The sequence below is a fragment of the Mixophyes fleayi genome, chromosome 1, assembly GCF_038048845.1.
Source record: "Mixophyes fleayi isolate aMixFle1 chromosome 1, aMixFle1.hap1, whole genome shotgun sequence".
Lineage (NCBI taxonomy): Eukaryota > Metazoa > Chordata > Amphibia > Anura > Limnodynastidae > Mixophyes > Mixophyes fleayi.
In genome coordinates, this window is record NC_134402.1 from 379,165,884 (window position 1) to 379,186,112 (window position 20,229).

General features: G+C 39.2%; 1 protein-coding gene across 4 annotated transcripts in view; it reads right to left on the bottom strand.

Moving 5' to 3' along the window:
* COMMD10 (COMM domain containing 10) overlaps nucleotides 1-20,229 on the bottom strand; it is a 262,491-nt gene that overhangs the window by 149,836 nt on the left and 92,426 nt on the right. The gene's annotated exons all lie outside the window — the stretch shown is intronic.

Sequence of the window (20,229 nt, forward strand, 5' to 3'; positions counted from 1 at the left end):
GCTCCACTAGTTTCTTGGATAAGTGCTGTAATTCTAAAGCTAATAAATTATAAAAAAAAAAACAGTTTAATCCCTGGTAGGCCATACTTAATGCGAACACTTGCTTGCAAATTATACAGACAAACCTGGTTGTCTACCTCCTCCATCTTTGATTATTGGCAATGTAGCCATCATCTTTGGGTGTATATTACACCCCCACTTGTAGTTAAATAGAAAAAAAGCAGCCTGCATAGACTGTGGAATTAGAAAGTAAAAATAAATGGACCAAGGTAGTTTGGTATCTGTCTGCATCAGACCCCCTCTCCACTAGGAGTAAAATAGAAAACTATTCAGCCGTTATAGAGTCTAGAATATAAATAGAAATTGAGAAAGCAATTTGGTATCTGTCTGCATCATAATCATCAACATCATCATTAGTGTCCTCGTCGCCTACACAAATCTCCCCCTCATCCTCTTCTAATTCAAAAGTGGCATCCTCAATTGGTGTATCACCGGCTACATTCGGGCTGTTAAGGCACACATCAGCAGAACTGCTGAAAGGAACCTTCTTTATGGGTACACTGTCACTAACAGAATGCTCACGATTAGACATACCACTGGTGGATGGACTCTCCACAGGGATTGGTGTCATTTCTGATTCAGAGCATACATTTATCCTCTAATGCCTTACTGTTTTCTTGCAGCTCGGCTTTCATGCGTAACAGTACTTGTGCACCACTTTTAGACTCCAAATTACTTGGCTTTGCTTTGTCACGAGTGTCCGTACAAGAAGAAGGCTCAGTAACATTTTTTGATCTGCCACTAATAGAGAAAGGTGAAGGCCTCATTCTTTCTTTGCCACTACGTGAGTAAAATGGCATGTTAGCAATTTTTTTTTTTATCGGCACTTAACTTTTTCTCAGTTACACTTCTTTTTCCCTTCAACACGGTAAAAAAAAATTTGCTGTGTGTTTTTTTGACTGATTTCAAAAGACTGTGTAGTTTGACATCGCCTTTCCCAGATGACGTACTGGGAATACTACCATCAGGACTGGTGACAGAACCTGGTTGCTCATTCTGCTCATATGTGGACTGCTTTGAATCCATTATGAGCCCAAAGCACTTGGGAGTGCTAAATATTATTTTTTGAGACTGCTGACAAGCTGTTAGGAACTCCCCAGGCAGCATAACAAAACTCGTAGTCTACTCCGAAAGCCTGGTGTTCGCCGGAGCCCCTAGTGGTGGGGACAGACTTGGCCGCAGGCTGACAGAGGGTCGAGAATCGTATACCAGCTAAGGAGAACCCAGGGAAAGAGTGATTGGCGGACAGCAGCGTGGGGTCCAGGCAGAGTAGATGCCGGCAGCAGACAGCGTAAAGTACAGAGTAAACCAAGGTCAGAGGTCACAAGCACCGGTTCGGAATCCAGGGACAGGCAAAAGGTTAGGGGCACTGGCGGAGGAGCAGAATCCGGTTTCAGGCAAATAGTCAGGCTCAGAAGCGTAGGTTCAAGGTCCAGGAACAAGCGTGGGTCATACACGGGAAGTCTATCATAGGTTTAACACCAAACACAGAGAGAACAAGCAGGCAGCAGAACTGAAAACAGGACGCTATAACCGGCAGTGAGGCCCAGTCCTCACTGCCTTAAATAGTACAGATGGCCAATCAGGACACAGACCAGAATGTGTCCTCAGCTGCAGAATGATGAACATGCAGAGCCTGCAGCCAATGGGAATAGCAGAGTGCCAGCAGTAATCATGATCCCTAATCAGCCTCGATTGGCTGGCTGAACCCAGCCTTGAACGGCTGGCCCTGTAATCATCTGTGCGCACGCGCCCGGCTGTTTGACAGCTGGCCGGGCTCGTCCCCAGAAGCTCCCCAGCGTCCCGGTTGATGCCCAGGCAACCGGGACGAAGCTACAGGATGTGACGTCCCGGTCATCATAGCGACGGCCGGGACGCCTGGAGAAACAGTCACAGAGTCGCGGCGGTGCCCGCGGCCGCCGCGACTAACACAAGCAGGACTTTTGACAGACAGAGATATTAATGCAAAAGAATGGGGGACACCCCAAAGCACTTGTAGTTACAAATATTGAAAAACAAGACTCCTCTATCCTCCTCTCTTCTCTATCAATTGTTATCAGAATTGTAATCAGAACTGTTATCAGAACTGTTATCAGAATTGGATGAAGAATAAGGTATATTCTCTGTCCCTGCTCTAATCAGCCTGTGACTACACCCTGCTCTGTCCCTCTGTCAAATGGCGATGGATTGCTGTGGAGGGGGGTATTCGTGGATTTCAATTATAGCGAGAACTGAGCCCCGAGATCCGGCAATGTCACAATGACGTTCGGCCTCGATTTGGAATCCGAGCGGGCGGGAGAGTACCGAGCCTGCTCGGCTCAGTACTCAGATAGGCAATGTTCGGGTGGGTTCGGTTCTCGGGGAACCGAGCCCGCCCATCTCTAGTGCCAATACAGCAAGCCCCATCATAATTTATGTTGTATTAGCATGTTTGCACTGCCTAGAGTAGCTTAGATTTTGTTATACATTTAAAACTGCTCTACCACCTACTACATCAGGAGATTGTGGCTTGTGACTGGTCCTCTGGCTCGCGCACACTCTCTGCCGCCATTTTAGAGTGGCAAATGAAATAGATGTGCCAGTTCTGTGTTACAGAATTGATGGAGCCCTGAGATAAACAGTTGCATAAGAAAAACACCTGGGGCTATGGCGTGGGGAAGCAATGGTGTGGTACTTGTAAAACGTGAAACATTTAACACAAAACTATAAGGACAACTGGATATTAAATTACACTTTTATTTATACAGCTCTGCAAGTGTTAGGATTGCCTCATCATATAAATTACTTTTCCATGTTTTCCAAGGGTGTGCTTATTATCTAATGAAATTGCTGCCATTATTCTGTACAAATTGCATTTACATTTGTGATAACCTTATAGTTCATCCATTTAGAGCATTTTCTTTGTACACTAAAAACCCTGAAGAATAAAAACATAATAATTTACTTGTTCTCCTAATAATGTTCTTTGGTGTTATAAAACAATTTTTCCATAGCAAAAAAAGTTACCTTTATAAAGTTGTCTTTCGAGCCTTAAACTAGGTACACAATACCTAAAATTACTGCAGATGTGATTTCCGTATCGATTTCACCATTGACTGAAAGTCCTGATGAACATGCAGATTTATGTGTACGCACTCACACTATATACTTTCATATCTGTGTTCTTCCTCTGTCATAACCATCTGTTGAAAGGACAATATTCAGGTGCAGGGGGAGCAGTGAACAAATGTATAGGATTTTCCTAGAACTCTATTCACCTGTGAGAAAGCAAGACTTGCTCTCTCCTGGGCAGTCTGAAAGCAAGATACCGAGTTAGGGTGTCAGAATACAAAGCTTGCACGCAGGCGGCCTTGCGCTAGATCTCACAGTGTTCCTGCTGTGTAAACTGGAGGAAACATGACAGGAGGAGTTGCCACAGTGACATAAACATCACTTTGTATAAAACCAGAATATTTTTTTTTATAGCTATATAGTTCAAAAGGCAAAAGGCAATGTTGTATGTAGCAATGTAAAATATAACAACATAATTTGACTTGATCAATAAAAAAAAAGTGTCTAGCTCCACTAATAAACACTATAATGTCTTATAAATCTGTTGCTTATTCTTTACTTGAAATGCCACTAGCATTAAGAGTTAAGGTCAACAAGGTAAAAAGAGACGCATAACAAAATTCAAATACTTAAAAAAAAAAAAAAAAAGCAGCATTTTAAACGAAGACATACAGTAAGCGTTTATGTGAAGTCAAGTCAACAACTTCACTTTAAAGTATTAAACACCTGACCAAAAATGATGCTATCATTATTATTCAGTATTTTGTACAGATGGTACATGTCATTTCAAGGCATGTGGAAAAAAAACAGGCATGAGCATCTAAAGTCAAATTACACTTCAGTCTTTATGCCATGCCTATTTTAATCTTCTCAATTCGCTAAATTACTCCCTAGTTCCCAAGAAAAAGATATGAAAGACAACACATGAATGTGGGTCAAGTGCTTACTGATTGCCGGGTGCAACACACTGATGTTTAACCCTTGCAGTAGTAAGCGCAATGCATAGCAGTTACAATGTGGAAAAAAATGGGCAGAAGCTAAATAGTGTTTTTAATTAAAAGTAAAGTATCTGCTTCGTTTTATAATTATGGGAACATGTGAAGGTTGGAGAGTTCCGGTTGAAAATTAAATGCCTTAGGGACCAAGAAACCTAATTAAACATGGTAAAGGTAGAAGGGAGATTGAAGCCTCATTAATAACTTACGAAGGTATCTGATAAGAACTTGCCTTTGGGAGACCTAGATGCAGCCTCTTGCTAATTTAAAGGCTCTTTATGATTACCTGAATGCAGGCCCCAAACATGAAAGTCTAAGCTAATTTTCCACACCAATCTTCAAACAAGTGAATGAAAACAAGCTCTTTCCAGCACAGCGAAAAATAAATGTTTCATTTTAGTATGATGTTGGAGCATATGCTCATTCCTTTATAATATATACACATACGCTTAGAACTAAATTGTTCAAAAATGTATTTATTTATATACAGTATGCACAACTTATATACTTACTTTACACATTTGACTACAGTACTATACTGCCAAGACCAATTATAACATTATAAATCACATATTTGTACATTTTCTGCTATGATTTCTCCATACTGTAGGTATATTACCAGCCCTGCCTCTGCCCTAATGGTCTTCACTTAGCATCCTACGTCTGTGCTTCTTTGCTGTACAAATATTCTGGTAATATTGTGTAATGTCAGTCCTTGGGATAATGCCAACCAGGGGGTAAAGATTTTGCATATTCTCCCCGTTTTTGCGTGGGTTTCCTTCGGGTGCTCCGGTTTCCTCCTACACGCCAAAAACATACTCATAGGTTAATTGGCTGCTTTTAAATTGCACTTAGTCTCTATCTGCCTGTGTGTGTATATGTTAGGGGATTTAGATTGTAAGCTCCAATGGGGCAGGGACTGATCTTAATGAGTTCTCTGTACAGCGCTGCAGAATTAGTGGTGCTATATAAAGATGATGATGACGATCATCTCTGTGTGTAGATCCTGATCTACACACACTTTATTCAGCAGCTGGTATGCCAATGTAAGAGGCTGATAATATTTAACTTTTATCTATCCTTATTTTGCTTTGTAAATTTACAGGTATAAATACATTCATAAAATATGATGCATGCACAAAAATAGTGTTTCCAATTCTTCCAGTGCAATATGTTATGGGGCAAGAGAAAACAGTCATTTATTAGCAAGACTATTATTATAACTACCAAGATTCCCGAAATCCACGGTAGTGCAGGTACTACACCCAGAGGAACAACAGTAGACATACCAGCAGGAGCGGGCTGGCAAATTTTACCCCGGAGAGAAAGACTCGACTCAGCAGCCTATTAGGGACATTTTAAAGGGAAAAAAAATGTAGGTGACCCAGCCCAAGGTGGCCCACTATGGGACTGCCCCCGAGAGCATATGCCCCCCTGTCCCTACATACCAGCTTTTCTACCTTATAGTGTTAGTGGTGGAATATGCTTTGAATACCGATTTACCTTAACTGTTGGTGCTAGTAAGTAGTAAGTGGGAACAGGTGAGAACAGAGAACCTGAATTAAATTCCTTGTGTTCGCTGGAGGTGCTTGAACTAAAAACAGGTTTGAGGCTAATCCTTGTCTGCAAAATGTAGCCTTCTAGGTTGTGACACAGGGAAAGGTCACTAGACTAATAATCTGCAAATTATTAGTACAGGAAGTGAAAGGTGTCCTACAAAAGAGAAGCTATGAAGTTTACAGTTTAATATGTTGAGAAAAAACTTGTACATCATAAAATAGTACTAAAAAGCTGCAGCCTCGCCCTACACAAACCCCATTACTATCACATGGCTGTTTCAAATCCTATGCATGTGGGTGGATGAGGGATGTATTTGCAATAACAAGTGAGCATGTGCAAGGGGAGAAGAGAAATATTTTGTTTCTTGAATTTATCTTGTCTTGCTCTAAAGAGAAGCAACTCAAGGGCAAAATTATAGCTGCATATACAATTATTCCTCATTATATCTAGGGCTACACATTAAATACACATTCAAGTTACAGAGACTCGATTAGAATTTTATAAACATCATTGCAAACACCCCTGTTACCAATGTAGCTCATGTTATCATATATTCAGAGCAGTGTGTCTACACAATGTGAGCAGTAGGCTGCATACCTGACTTTGGATACTGGGTCCACATGTTGACCCTTATCCAGCTGTTGCTCACCACTACTGTAGGACCCCTCTGTACTAGGTTTAGGATGCCGTCATTCATGAGGGCTCACAGCTGTAAATTTTGGGTATTTGACTAACACACCCAGTGCAAAATGAGTCTCCGGTGAGCCCACTTATCTCTCTTATCTGTGATTGGCTGAGCTGTGTAACAGACTGTTCCCGAATGGCTGCCCAGCTAGTAAGAAGGCGGGCTTACCGGAGATGAACGCATTTCCAGTTAACTGCTCCTTGATACAGATTTGTTCCGTCCATGTTTTTCTTTACATTTCTCATATGGATTAGCTTTGGTTCATGTCAGAAAAAAAAGATGAAGTATGCCATCTCGCCCATGTATGTGCTGGCGCTTGTAGTTCTACAACCACAAGCATGCAAGAACAGTCATGGGCTGACTGCAATGCCACAAGTGCTTGCATTATATTGTCACAGTATCAACCCAATACCCTCTGGTCAGGAGTATCAAGAGGGGCCCAATGCTAGCCAGAATGTGGCCTGTACTGTGTAGGTGCAGAGGCCCAGACTTTTTTACTTTATATTTAAGCTATTCCATGTGGCTTTTGCTGTATAATTTGGGTCATTCTGCTGGAATAGAAATCTTTGCTAAGTCCTAGGTCTCGAAGTCTAACAGGTTTTCCTCCCATATTGGTCTATATCAATGATGGGCAACATACAGTCCTAGGGATGCATGAAGCCTTCCGAGTCTTGCTCCGCAGCCCCATCATCATCATTTATTTATTTATATAGCGCCACTGATTCCGCAGCGCTGTACAGAGAACTCATTCACATCAGTCCCTACCCCATTGGAGCTTACAGTCTAAATTCCCTAAGATAGCTCCTTCCTGTTTTATTGTTAAATTGTTTACTGTAGCTTATACTTGTTTATGCCTGCTGATATATTTTACCTGATAGGTCTCTCTTTCTTTAATCACTTAATACTGAGGGTAATGTGTGGTCCTTTTGAAGGTTAGAGGTCCCTGACGTGTATCAGGTTGCCTATCACTGGTCTATGTGTTGATCTATCCACTTTGACAAGCTTTCTGTGTCCTAAAGCAGGAAAGTATCCCTATAGCATTATGCATCTGCCAACATGCATCACAGTAGTGATAGTGTCGTTGGGATGATGCACGGTGTTAGGGTTATGCCAAACACCACCTAGTGTTAAGGTCAAAGGGGCAGATTCAATTGGCTGCGATGTTCTCAGGTAAAAAGTAACGCTTACTTTTGCTCGCACCTCTATGTTGTCATTTCAAAATAAAAAGCTTAATTTAAAAAAAAAAATAAAAAAAAAAATTCTTGTTTCTCCACTTAGTGTTTGGGTCACCTGCATGCTTTCTGGCAAACTGTTTCATACGAGTGGCACACTCCCAGCGCATATTTGACAAGTGTTCAGACAATATCTGTTCCATGGACAGTGGGGGGCTTGAACTCTGTCAGTTATAATAGGCCTCCTTGATATGTGCCTCTAGCTGGATCACTTATAACTAACATATTGTATAAATATATTTCAATTTTTAGAGCAGTGCACTAATTTATATCACTGCAAATGTCCTTATTTTTGATATTGTGTATTAGAAAGGTACTGTTATTTTATATTGTGTGTATTTTGGTATAGGAAACGTATTTATTTCTATAACTAGGGGAGGAAATACGCTTTTTGATTTAACCTTTCTAGAGGAAACCCCAATTAGGCTAATTAGATCATCTGTGAGTGACCAACACTTAAATACACAGCAGGGAGTTGTTACTTGTATCCTGCCTGGTTAAAGTAAAAGGAAACCTCTTCAAAGTGATTAAGAATATCACAGATTAGTGTAAATTTTGTTAAGTATAAATTGCATTTAAAATCCAATTTTAAAGAACATCTCACATCCTGATGTTAATCTTTGAATTAAATATTTCAGGTTGGCTTAGGGGGCTGGCTTACACCCTGCCAGGATTTGTGTCAGAATCTGTGTAAAAAGGAGAGCTGTTTGACCACGTAATGTATTATACCATCTGTACTTCTGGAGATCACTAGTCCCTTACACTAGTGTATGAACTGTTCATATTAGGACACTTGAGCTAATAAACATAATTTGCTTCAAAATCCTGTTTTGACAACTTCTTCCCTGCTGTATTTCCTGCGACCTGCAGATTAAACCCAAATCGAATCCATTTTCCGGGTGTTCTGAGGTTTGGACCCAGCATCTAGTACCACCCAGCAGCTCTGGCCAGTGTGATAGGCCAGGGGGGAAACCATCCATAGCAACCCTGATCTACAAGAAGAGGTCAGGGGTACCAGCCCAGGTGCCCAGTAAAGGGGTACACTAGCAGCATCAGTTACCCAAAAGGAAGTGGTTCTGGATGCAGCTAAAGTCCCGTGATGTGCTTTGGAACGATAAAACGTGATTGTTGGAGCATACATACTAATGCGATATCGGACCTAAAGGTCGTTAAATTGGCATGTTGGTCAGTAGATTGGCATGTTAAATTGGATGAAAAAGCTGTAGTGTGTAGAGCTGCACTGGGACAAATTTAGGGTTGGAAGCGTGGACGGTGGACGCATCCTAGTTCAACTCACTGTGTAAAAATAAAGCTGCCCAGATTTTGTGAGCTACATGTAAAAGTAGCCACTATTTTACCTGCATGCAAAAATAAATAAATAAATGTATTTGCACCCCTCACATTACAACAGGATCTGTCCAGGTGTGTAAATGAGCACCCTTGGCTGTCTTTGCTCTACTCTATACTAAATTAGGCCATGTGGGACCTCTTGTGGACAGGTGTATTCACTCAATCAAATCAAGTCTACACTAATTGTACACAGGAGGACTCCAATTAATTAATGATGTGACCTCTGACAACAGGTTGCATCAAGGAATTAAGGTGTACCTTAGCAAAATGGGGTAAACACTTGTAATACATTTATTTGTGATTAAGAAAAAATCCTTTGTTATTGAGTATTTTGGTGCTGAGCAGTGGTAAGAATTCCCAGATAAATCCATTATGATTCTATGATATAAGGAAATAAAATGTAAAAAAATGTTCATACATTAACTCATTTTTTCTTCCACTAAAATGTGGTTACATATACAGCCTTGTAATGTGATATAAACTGACTCGCAATCGGTGATCTACAGTGATATGCGTTCAAAATGAGAGATGAACATAAAAAGTTATGTCCTTTTCAAAGAGTACCAAAAGCCAGACAGATCAGGTGATGCGATCCAATCGTGAGAAAAAATATATTATAATGAACACTTTAACACAGCATCCTAGTTGTATCATTTCTCCCTATTATCATGTGTCAAGAAAATAGTCATCACATAGATCTAATTTACACACCTTCAGAACACGTCAAACAAGAAACTGAAAAACACCCTACTTAACAACAAGTACTATTATTAGTTTTATTCATGCATAGATGATTTTCAGAACATAAGATGACATTGTTATTGTGTTACTGAAAACTGGTTTTGCTGTGAATCTTTCACACCTGAGTAATGAATAGGGATCTTTGCATGAGACTGAGGAGCTTGCGAGTTATACAAAGTGAAACATCAACCTAATGTACAAGTCCATATTATATACTGCAGGCATTACAGGATGCAGAGGGGCTGGGAGGACAAGCCAGTGAATTAGTGCTTTGCATTTGAAATATTAAAATACAATGAATTTATTTAGGAAATGTTTTATGACACAACTTATGACTTTGATAAAAGACACATGTCCTCTGGCAACCAAATCAAATTACCTTAATGCTTGCTGGGTATTATTTATTGTTTTAATTGCATATGTAGTTAAAACAGGTTGATGCCATAAAGCAGCACTGCTGTTTGATTTATCATACACATACTGTAATGACAATACATTCATTAATATGTAAATATACATACTCAGCTTGATGCAATGGATGGCCCAAAATGCACAGCAGAGGGATACACAGAATGCCTTGGGGGCTTTGGAAAAGAGGGGAAGGTGTATAAACCCCTTAGCTTATACCATACATGTACACTTTGAGATAGTGATACGTTTAGTATACCATAGTCAGGTTCCATATAATCAGGATTTGTCCAAATGATATTTACCAGGATCTAAGCTATGACTCCCAATGCTCCAAAACTGGAAAGGAAGAAATGAGGCAGATATTTCTTGAATCTTTTGTATGTTAATTAGAGGGTTTTCACTACCTCTATTGAGTTGCTGCATTTGATGCCTAGTGTTTATTAATTGTTCTATCACCAATAAGCGCCGGAGACTGCAGAGATATTTCTTGCAACACAAACTGATTTCTAATGGAAATCTGATGACAACATTACAAATCGCTCCAACACACGGTATTCATTGGGTCATTTACATTATATTTATTAGAATGTAGGACATGGGGATATTATAGTGATATACACATAAACAAACATATGTACAGGTATGGGATCCAGAAAGAGAAAAAAGCAAGTAACTGCTGCAGGTGCTTTTGTCATATACATAAACATGATCACCAAGTGATTTACACAGATACTGTGAGGAGCTCTGCAAACTATTTAAAGAGGAACAAAAAGACAGGGGCAATATATGAAAGACAAAGATAACAGTTTGAAATATTATATATTAAAATAAATAAATATATATATATATATATATATATATATATATATATATATATATATATATATATATATATATAAGACGTGTTTAGTACGGGGGCAGACTTTGGCTTTTGTAAAAGTTCTGAAAGTAATTTGTAGGGCCCCGCAACAGTGGGTTATATGGTAGGGAACGCCACTCAATCATTTATTGGGGAGGTTAATCATGTGAGAAAACAAACAAACAAGGTACAAAATGGTGCATCGCCTAGACCAGTATTTCTCAAACCCAGTCCTCAGGATCCCTAAGAGTGCAGGTTTTCCAAGTAACAAGGGAAATAATTGTACCACCTGTGGATCTGTTACATGTCGATCAGTAATAAATACACCTGTGCTAAAGCAAGGCAACTTGTTTTGGGTCCTGAGAAAAATGGTCTAGACTGGGAGCAAGGCTGCCCCTTAACTAGCCAGGGGCTACATAAAGAATACCTTAAGAATTATTTTGTGCTGAGCAGCATATGATCTATCTTCTTGTATTTATTTAGAATTTATGTAGACCTGCATCTACAACATAAAGCTTTACAAGTACTTGACTTTTCTTCCAAGACTGCAACTGTGTGCCACTGTCTACCCTGGAGAAGCTATACTTGCCTACCTGCTCCTATATAAATATATGATAAATGATGAGCATGCTGTCAAGAATGTGTTGATGCAAAAAAAACCCTTTCTTTTCTAAGTCTAGCAGAATGCCTTTCATCTATGATTAATTAGTAAAAAAATATAAAAACTGTCATGCAGCACTATAAAACGGATCTGCAATGTTTTATAGCTATTCTTTACAGCCAAAAGTCTCCTGATGCTAAAATTGTGGACTGAGGTTTAAAGGATTTCTACAGTGCACTTTGACAGACACAGATGAATGCTTTGTTCACAAACTGAGGTGTGCAGTTAACATGGGATTAGTACATTGCAAATGTTCAAAAAGATGTATGCAAAAAATGTTACAAGAGACACAATTATGGGTTGAAATGTCTTATAAATGTCTTAAAATCTGGATGGTAAGTAATAAAACATTTGCGATCAAAGGACTGGGATGATGATTATATGTAGCCTGCTGCAACGTCATAACTCAGTGCTTATAATCAGATTAGCCATAGGATACACTAAACATTATTATATTTATTTTTAGGTGGTACAAGGGATCTACAGCACCATACATGGGTTAGAACATACAAAAGGAAAAAGTAACTTAAGTACAAGAGTAACAAAGTTACATACAATTATGCACATTTGTCATTTGTAAGTAAAACACTTGGAGACAATCACACATCTGTCTCACTAAGGGTCACTTCAGAACGTGCAGCTCATCAGTGCTTCTTAATGTGTGCAAGTATACCTGCATACCCCACTAGTCTATGCCAAGGTGCCGATTGGCTTTGTGGTTTCCTGGTTAGGGAAGCATGGTGTCTTAGTGGTCATGCCTCACAGCACTGGGGTCATGAGTTCAATTCCCGACCATGGGAGTTTGTGGAGTTTGCATGTTCTCCCATTTGCGTGGGTTTCTTCCGTGTGCTCTGGTTTCCTCCCATACTCCAAAAACATACTGGTAGGTTAATTGGCTGCTATCAAATTGTGTATGTATGTGTGGATTTTGCCCCAATGGGGCAGGGACTGATGTGAGTGTGTTCTCTGTACAGCGCTGAGGAATTAGTGGCGTTATATAAATAGCTGATGATGATGATGGGTTTTTACATCAAATTTTCACTTTAAACTTCCACCTACTACCACTTTAGGACATTGTTCATGTAAACGGCACACTTTCCCCTAAAATACTGCTTGGTTTATAAGACATTTATGTCTTAAATGAATCAGTGAAGTGAGTAGATATTATTACACATTCCTTTTGTATCTATTACATTGGTCAAGGTGTGCCTAGAAATGCACTGTCCTGCTGAAACTGGAAGGTGCAAAGGGCATCCCAAGTATAGGAATGAGACTCCTGGCTTCTACAGAGATATAGGCTGTGCACCTTCTCACAAAGCAGAGAGCGCCCCTGTAAATGTGCCCTTTCCACCCATTTACTTTAGTTAAAGGTGCGGGTTGGTGCAGGCAGAAATGAATGGGTGTTTGGAGGGGAGTAAAAGCAGCCAAACACTTAAGTGCTAGGCATGTCCCTGGAGTATAGCAACACCTTATACGCTATGTGGCCACATCCCTGTTCCTGATTCCCAACACTTGATATTTGGGAAACATGGTTCACAAAAAGTCAAAAGGAAAAAAATAAAAACAGTTTCAGTCAATTTACAGTACAGACTCAATCTGAATGAAATGTACAAGGATTATTCAGCACATTCTTACAAAATATTCATCAAATGAGCTTTATTATTGTGTTCAATTATATTTTCCTTATAGAGAACTTGTAAAGGTTTAAACACAAAGTTACTGCCAGGATACCCTAGAGCAGTGGTTCCCAAACTGTGCGCCTAGGCTCCCTGGGGTGCCTCGGCGATCTCACAGGGGTGCCTCGGCCAGGGCCAGTTGTAAGCAAGGTGGGGGACAACTAGGTAATTATTTTTGCTTAGGGGTGCCTTGAAAAAAATATGGATATCCTAAGGGTGCCTTGAACTGAAATATATATAAATACCGTATATACCCGTGTATAAGCCGAGTTTTTCAGCACATTTTTGTATGCTGAAAAAGGCCCCCTCGGCTTACACACGGGTGAACTTACCTGGTGTCCCGTTCCTCAGTTGTTAAGTTCCGCAGTGGAACGCATGTGCGTTCCACTGTGGGGGAAGGAAAAGGCTGTAGCCAGAAACTCGGCTGTGGAGCTTTGCTCCCTAGAGACTCTAGGGCGCAGCGCAGTGCCTGCTTGAGATTTACTGTAGCTGTTCCCATCGCTGCCTTCCTTTTTCGTGGAACTCTGGAGCATGGAAGGCAGGCAACACCCCCAAGTCCCACGGAATCCAGACTGAACCATAAGGATAGAGGATTTCCGTGGCACACCACATACTGGAGCGATGGCCTAACGCTACTCAATGCACCCTGAACCCCCTTACACCACCAAGGTAATTGTAACATCTTTCAACCATTTAAACATGTTAAAGCCTTTTCACCACAGTGTATAGGTGCGCTAAATACATTTTGGAAAGTCATAAATTGGTTAACAATCCATTACTTAGACGACAAGCAAACAACACACATGATATAAAAATGCATATAGAGATGTAAATTAAAAACATAATAATGAATAAATCTAAAACAATTACCAGTAGCTGCTGCATATCCCACCCTAGGCTTATACTCGAGTCAATAAGTTTTACCATTTTTTTGTGGTAAAATTAGGTACCTCGGCTTATATTCGGGTCGACTTATACTCGAGTATATACGGTATATATATATTTAGAAGTGCATGGTGCGGGGTTCTTTTAGTATCTATTGCTACGTAGTGATGAAACAGGATTAATGACTGTGGAGTTAATTAAAGTAGCCAGAAATCCTGCATGCCTGTTACATAAGTCTCTTTTTTTTTTTAAAACTGTCATTTTTACAGTAATCGCTATTGTTTTGTCGCTGTCATTTCTGTCGGCATTGTCAGTGCCGCAGAAATGACTACCACCGTATGAAACCTTCCAAAAAAGAAAAGCGGAGGTGTGTCCATAGCAACCAATCAGATTCCAGCTATCAATTTATAGAATGTACTAGCTATAATCTGGTTTCTACCTCTAATTTCATAACTCTATCTCATTAAGTTATTTATATAGGAGTTAGAAATCAAATCATGCTGCAAACTATTTCCCATTAAATAAACAGTGTATTATTATGCAACCAACTAAATTGATTTGCATTATTTTACGATTTCACAGGTAACATTTTTCAGCAAGTAGAACACTTCAACACTTATCTCTCTTGTTTTCCAGCAAAACAGCAGACAAAACAAGAAAATGTAAAACATCCAGAAGTCCTGATAATGTATTTGTCTTATTGGGCTGTTCTGCACATTCAGAGGGATACTGGCTATGATCGGTTTGGTATATATATATATATGCTTCTGTACTATTTGGCAGTGTAACATACACACACTCCATAATACTGCTTGCAGGTGTGAATTGTCACTATTACGGAGGCCCCACACACTTTCTGGACACTGATAATTCATTATTGCTGAAAAGCTGTTTTGTATAAAATAGAAAGGTTTCAAAAGGTTTTACAATGCCTAACTAGGGGATGACATGTATGTGATATAAAGCAAAATGAAAGGACTAGCAGAGCAATGTCTACATGCCAAAACTTGTCATGACCTACTCTCTCTCGACAATTGCAGAAGGGCGTAGATGATCCATTTATTCTCCCTTTTTTTGACACAATTACTTTCGTTCACAAATGCCAAGCTGCAGCTTGAGTCTTTAGCTGGATATGGAAAGGGAAAAATTAACCTAAGATCCAATACGTATTTCACAGACTAGGCAAAAAAGCCATTAAATGTATACACTCATGTCTCAAGCACTTGGGCTAAGCGGAACCTGGTGTCTGCACTGAAATCAACAATGGTATCCTTAAAATATGAATGAAGAAGTTTGCTAAATTACTGTTAAAAATCAGAAATAAACCTTAGATATTATCCCCGATATTAACTCAATGGCACAATACAATGGTAGAGGAGATTTTTATATATATTAAAAAAAATAAACAAAACTGCACAATTCTTGTTAAAGTGCATTTGTCACAGTTGAGGCAATTCTAAGGGGAAACAACATTCATGAGAATATATCCTATAAATTGGCTAGAAACTAATGACATCCCTTTGGAGGCTCATGTTGTCTTACTTGTGTCAGAACAAGGATGCTACAGCACATTTAAACCCCATTTACTGCTCAGGGGTGGGGCTGACAAAGACACCATACATAACTGCATGAGAATAATCTCTCTGTAGTAAACATTGTAGATGTTTGGCCTCTGTTCCCATCTGAACACAGTCCCATTTGTCATTTGCCAATTTGAGCTCTAGTTCTATGTGAATAATTTGGTTATATATAAATATAAAAAAATAAAATATATTTTTCTTTAGTACTGTATATTTTATAAAGTTATTTTTATTTGGATGCAGCCCTTTAAGACTATGTTTTCTATGTTCAGTAACCTGAGATTGCATTGAAGCGAAGCACGGCAGCTTAACAATTCACACACTTGAACTGCCCCATTTAAAATGTACAAGCCTTATTAAAACTCCTCAGGTGGCTGGGCTTGGTAAGGTGACAGTGTTTACTCTGCAGTGATGATAAATGACTGTTGTTAGAATCCTATAGTAACTGTGACATGTTCTAACTGGTGGACGAGCAGCTTGGAGCCCTATGTGCATAACCATGTGATAAGATATAGGATGGACAAATATGTAATTAGTTCAATTTTTTCCCTTTTTACATCTTACCTCATTAAAGTGTAATTAATGCAATGGTCCACTAAATATTTAGGATAGAAAGATTTTTTTTTTTGTTTAACTACCTACCCTTATGAAAATGTACTTTGGTGATCCTTTTAAAATAGAACATGATTACCATGGTAAAACAACCAAATTACCATGACATTCCATGGTAGATGCACAGCCATTTGGTCATTTACAATAGTACTTTCTGCCCTTCCAAACCAAAAAAACACAGGATTACCATGATGAATTAACAAATCACCATGAAATCCAAGGTATTTTGTTAGTTTACCATAATACAAGAAAAGCAATTCGGAACAAATGATCTATGTTTGTCTGACTGAAAGCATTGATATGTTTCTATGGTATGTTATGAGTGAATTGAATCTACAATATGCCAGTGTTTACAGAGCAACTGTCACCAACTCACAGTGAGGCAGCCTACGTTCATCATCATCATTTATATAGCGCCACTAATTCCGCAGCGCCGTACAGAGAACTCACTCACATCAGTCCCTGCCCTATTGGGGCTTACAGTCTAAATTCCCCTAACACACAGACACACACAGACTAGGGTCAATTTTGTTAGCAGCCAATTAACCTACCAGTATGTTTTTGGAGTGTGGGAGGAAACCGGAGCACCCGGAGGAAACCCACGCAAACACGGGGAGAACATACAAACTCCTTACAGATAAGGCCATGATTGGGAATTGAACTCATGACCCCAGTGCTGTAAGGCAGACATGCTAACCCTATCAATTCACTAGAAGCTAATGTCATTACTCAAGTACATCATGGATGCAGCCATTTTGTGAGCTCCACCAATAGTTATAAAGAGCAGTCTATCAAATAACCAGACACCAGTGCCATAACTGAGACACTGGGGCTGAGTAAAGTCCGACAGATCAGGGAACAGACGGCTGTTTGTATTCCTTTAGCAGCAGAGCATGTTGGGCAATACTATTTTGCAGGTGATATCAGGGAAAAATATTTAATTGAATTTGCACACTGACACTTGTTTGACTAGTTTCTCAAGTTTCTGAAATTTTTATTAGACATTTCAACTTGGAAAGAGATTGATTATCTGGCATTTTTTGTTCTACTATAGCAGGTGTATATTTTTATATTTCACAATTAAAGATTATTCACATGGGTGGTTTTGCATAGGCAATGTCTTTTATATAGATTCGGTTGCATTATTATATTATTATTACTATTATTATTTGATTATATTATTATTACTATTATTATTATTATAGGAGTCTGGGAACCCAATGGAATACACATCTATTTTAAGGTACCCTGTTAATTGTGAGTATAGCTGTATAGCATATTTATACTATGCGATTCAATACAAATATTCATTATCAGTTTTTACCTACAAAATAGAAATTACTGCAATACAATTTTGAAACAAAATCATGTACATTTTATATCATCATCATCATCATTTATTTATATAGCGCCACTAATTCCGCAGCGCTGTACAGAGAACTCATTCACATCAGTCCCTGCCCCATTGGAGCTTACAGTCTAAATTCCCTAACATGCACACACACACAGACAGAGAGGGATACAGATAGACAGAGAGGGAGAGACTGGGGTCAATTTTGTTAGCAGCCAATTAACATACTAGTATGTTTTTTGGCGTGTGGGAGGAAACCGGAGCACCCGGAGGAAACCCACGCAAACACAGGGAGAACATACAAACTCCACACAGATAAGGCCATGGTCGGGAATTGAACTCATGACCCCAGTGCTGTGAGGCAGAAGTGCTAACCACTAGGCCACTGTGCTGCCCAATATCATTACTCATTATATCATACTCATATTATATCATTACTCATATATATTATACATTATATCATTACTTCCACACATTCTGCTGCGTGTAACAACAGCCTCACTGAACATCCCTGGCTTTAATGTTCTAGTTTGTGCTACTGAATAATATCCAGTTATTTAAGGGACAAATACTGTTTCGCATTTTCTGCTAATTGCAAAGTTTATTATTTTATTACATGAATCATGTTCTGCAGCTCCTCTAATGTTTGGGGCACATGCTGCAGTTAGTCTAAGATCAGCCCACTCTGCTACGCCATCTTGCTCACATCATCAAATTTAAATAGAGTATCCCACAAAAAGCAAATTTGTGCTATACAGTTCAATCTGATGATTTTTTTCCACAGCAGATGAGAGCCCCTCGGAGATGCCAGGATCTTCAGGAACAGTAAGCACTATATACACTCTGATAGAGAAACTCTACTAGCAATGCCTAAAGATAGGACACAAGCTGTATTTGCAAAGTAGGACCTTAAAATTCATGAAAGTGAAGCACTTCCTATAATAATTACATACCAGAAACTGTTCAATTTTCTGCAGGACAATCCTGAGTTAATGTTGCAGAAGGGATGTGGCCTACCAATTTGGGGCATGGTCTGCCACTTTTGGAGCAAGGCTGGGTGGATAAACAGCATGGTTTTAATAGTGCTGTTTTTCAAATCTGGAATGCATCATTCATTCTATATCTCAAAATGGGCCGCATGGTGCTTAGCATTGCTGCCCCACAGCACTTGGACTACCTGTAGGTTAATTGGCTTCTGTTGAAATTTCCATAGCAGGTATAAGCTCCACTGGGGTAAATGATAAAACAGAATATATATCCACTTTGCAGGTACATTTACAATTGTTTGTTAAACAATTTTATTTTTTTTCGAACTTAATAACAATCAAAACACCTCATATTTGTTGGAATAGGTTTTGCTATACTTAACGGTCATCTTCCTAATCAGTTTCTGAGTGACAATCCTACTATTTCCATGCATTCATAATGCCAGATTGCATATGGGATGAGAAAATAAAATAACAGTACATTACTGTTGTAAATGAGGGGACTTAAAATATCCCCTCTAAACAAAAAAAGATGACTGAAAAGAAATAAATGACAAAACCCTTAGACTTCTTCAAACTTTAAAAGGAAAAAAGAACAAAAATCCAACCCCTTTATCTAGGAGGTTGCAAAGTGGAAAGATTATAAAATATCATGTGCTTCTTTATGTAAGTGACTGCAATATTAGCTCCAGGGAAAATGTCTATGTAAGTGTAAAATATTTATTTTAAATTTAATGTGGCATGATTTATTTAACTATTTTAAAACAAATCCCCGAATACCATCAGTGTCCAGGATCTTGCTTTCTATTTCAAGGACAAGAATGATAAGATCAGGCTAGAAATGGTATCATCCCCCTAGACAAGAAATCAGCTCAACTCCTTCCCAGCATCCTGTGTTCATTTGATCCCACAAACGAAGAGGAAGTATCTACTCTCTTATCTTTCTACTCTACCTCCTGTCCTCTTGATCCTATACCCTCACAAATTGGAAGATACCTGTCTCCTGAGCTCATTCCACATGTAACTAATATCTGTAATCTCTTTCTCTATTTCTAATGGTATCTTTCAATTACTATTTAAGCACGCAGTGATTACTCCTTTTCTGAAAAAGAAAAATTCTGACTCAAACTCTCTCTGAAACTACCGCCTCATCTCCTCCAAGCTTCGAGGGAATTGCCTACAATAGCCTTACACTCTTTCTTACTGCAAACAACCTATTGCAGTCTCTTTAGTTAGGGTTTTGCTCTCAACACAACACAGAGACTGTACTGACCAAGGTTGTCACAGCTAAAACTAAAATCCATTACTCTCTTCTAGTTCTCCTAGATCTCTCTCCTGCATTTGACACTGTTGACCACACTCTCCTCATACAAACGCTACAATCCCTAAGCCTTCAAGACACTATTCTATTCTGCTTCTCATCCTTCCTATCTAATCACTCTTTCAGTGTCAATTTCTCTGGATCCACCTCCATTCCGCTTCTTTTATCAGTTGGAGTACACAAGGCTCAGTCCTAGGCCCTCTGATATTCTCT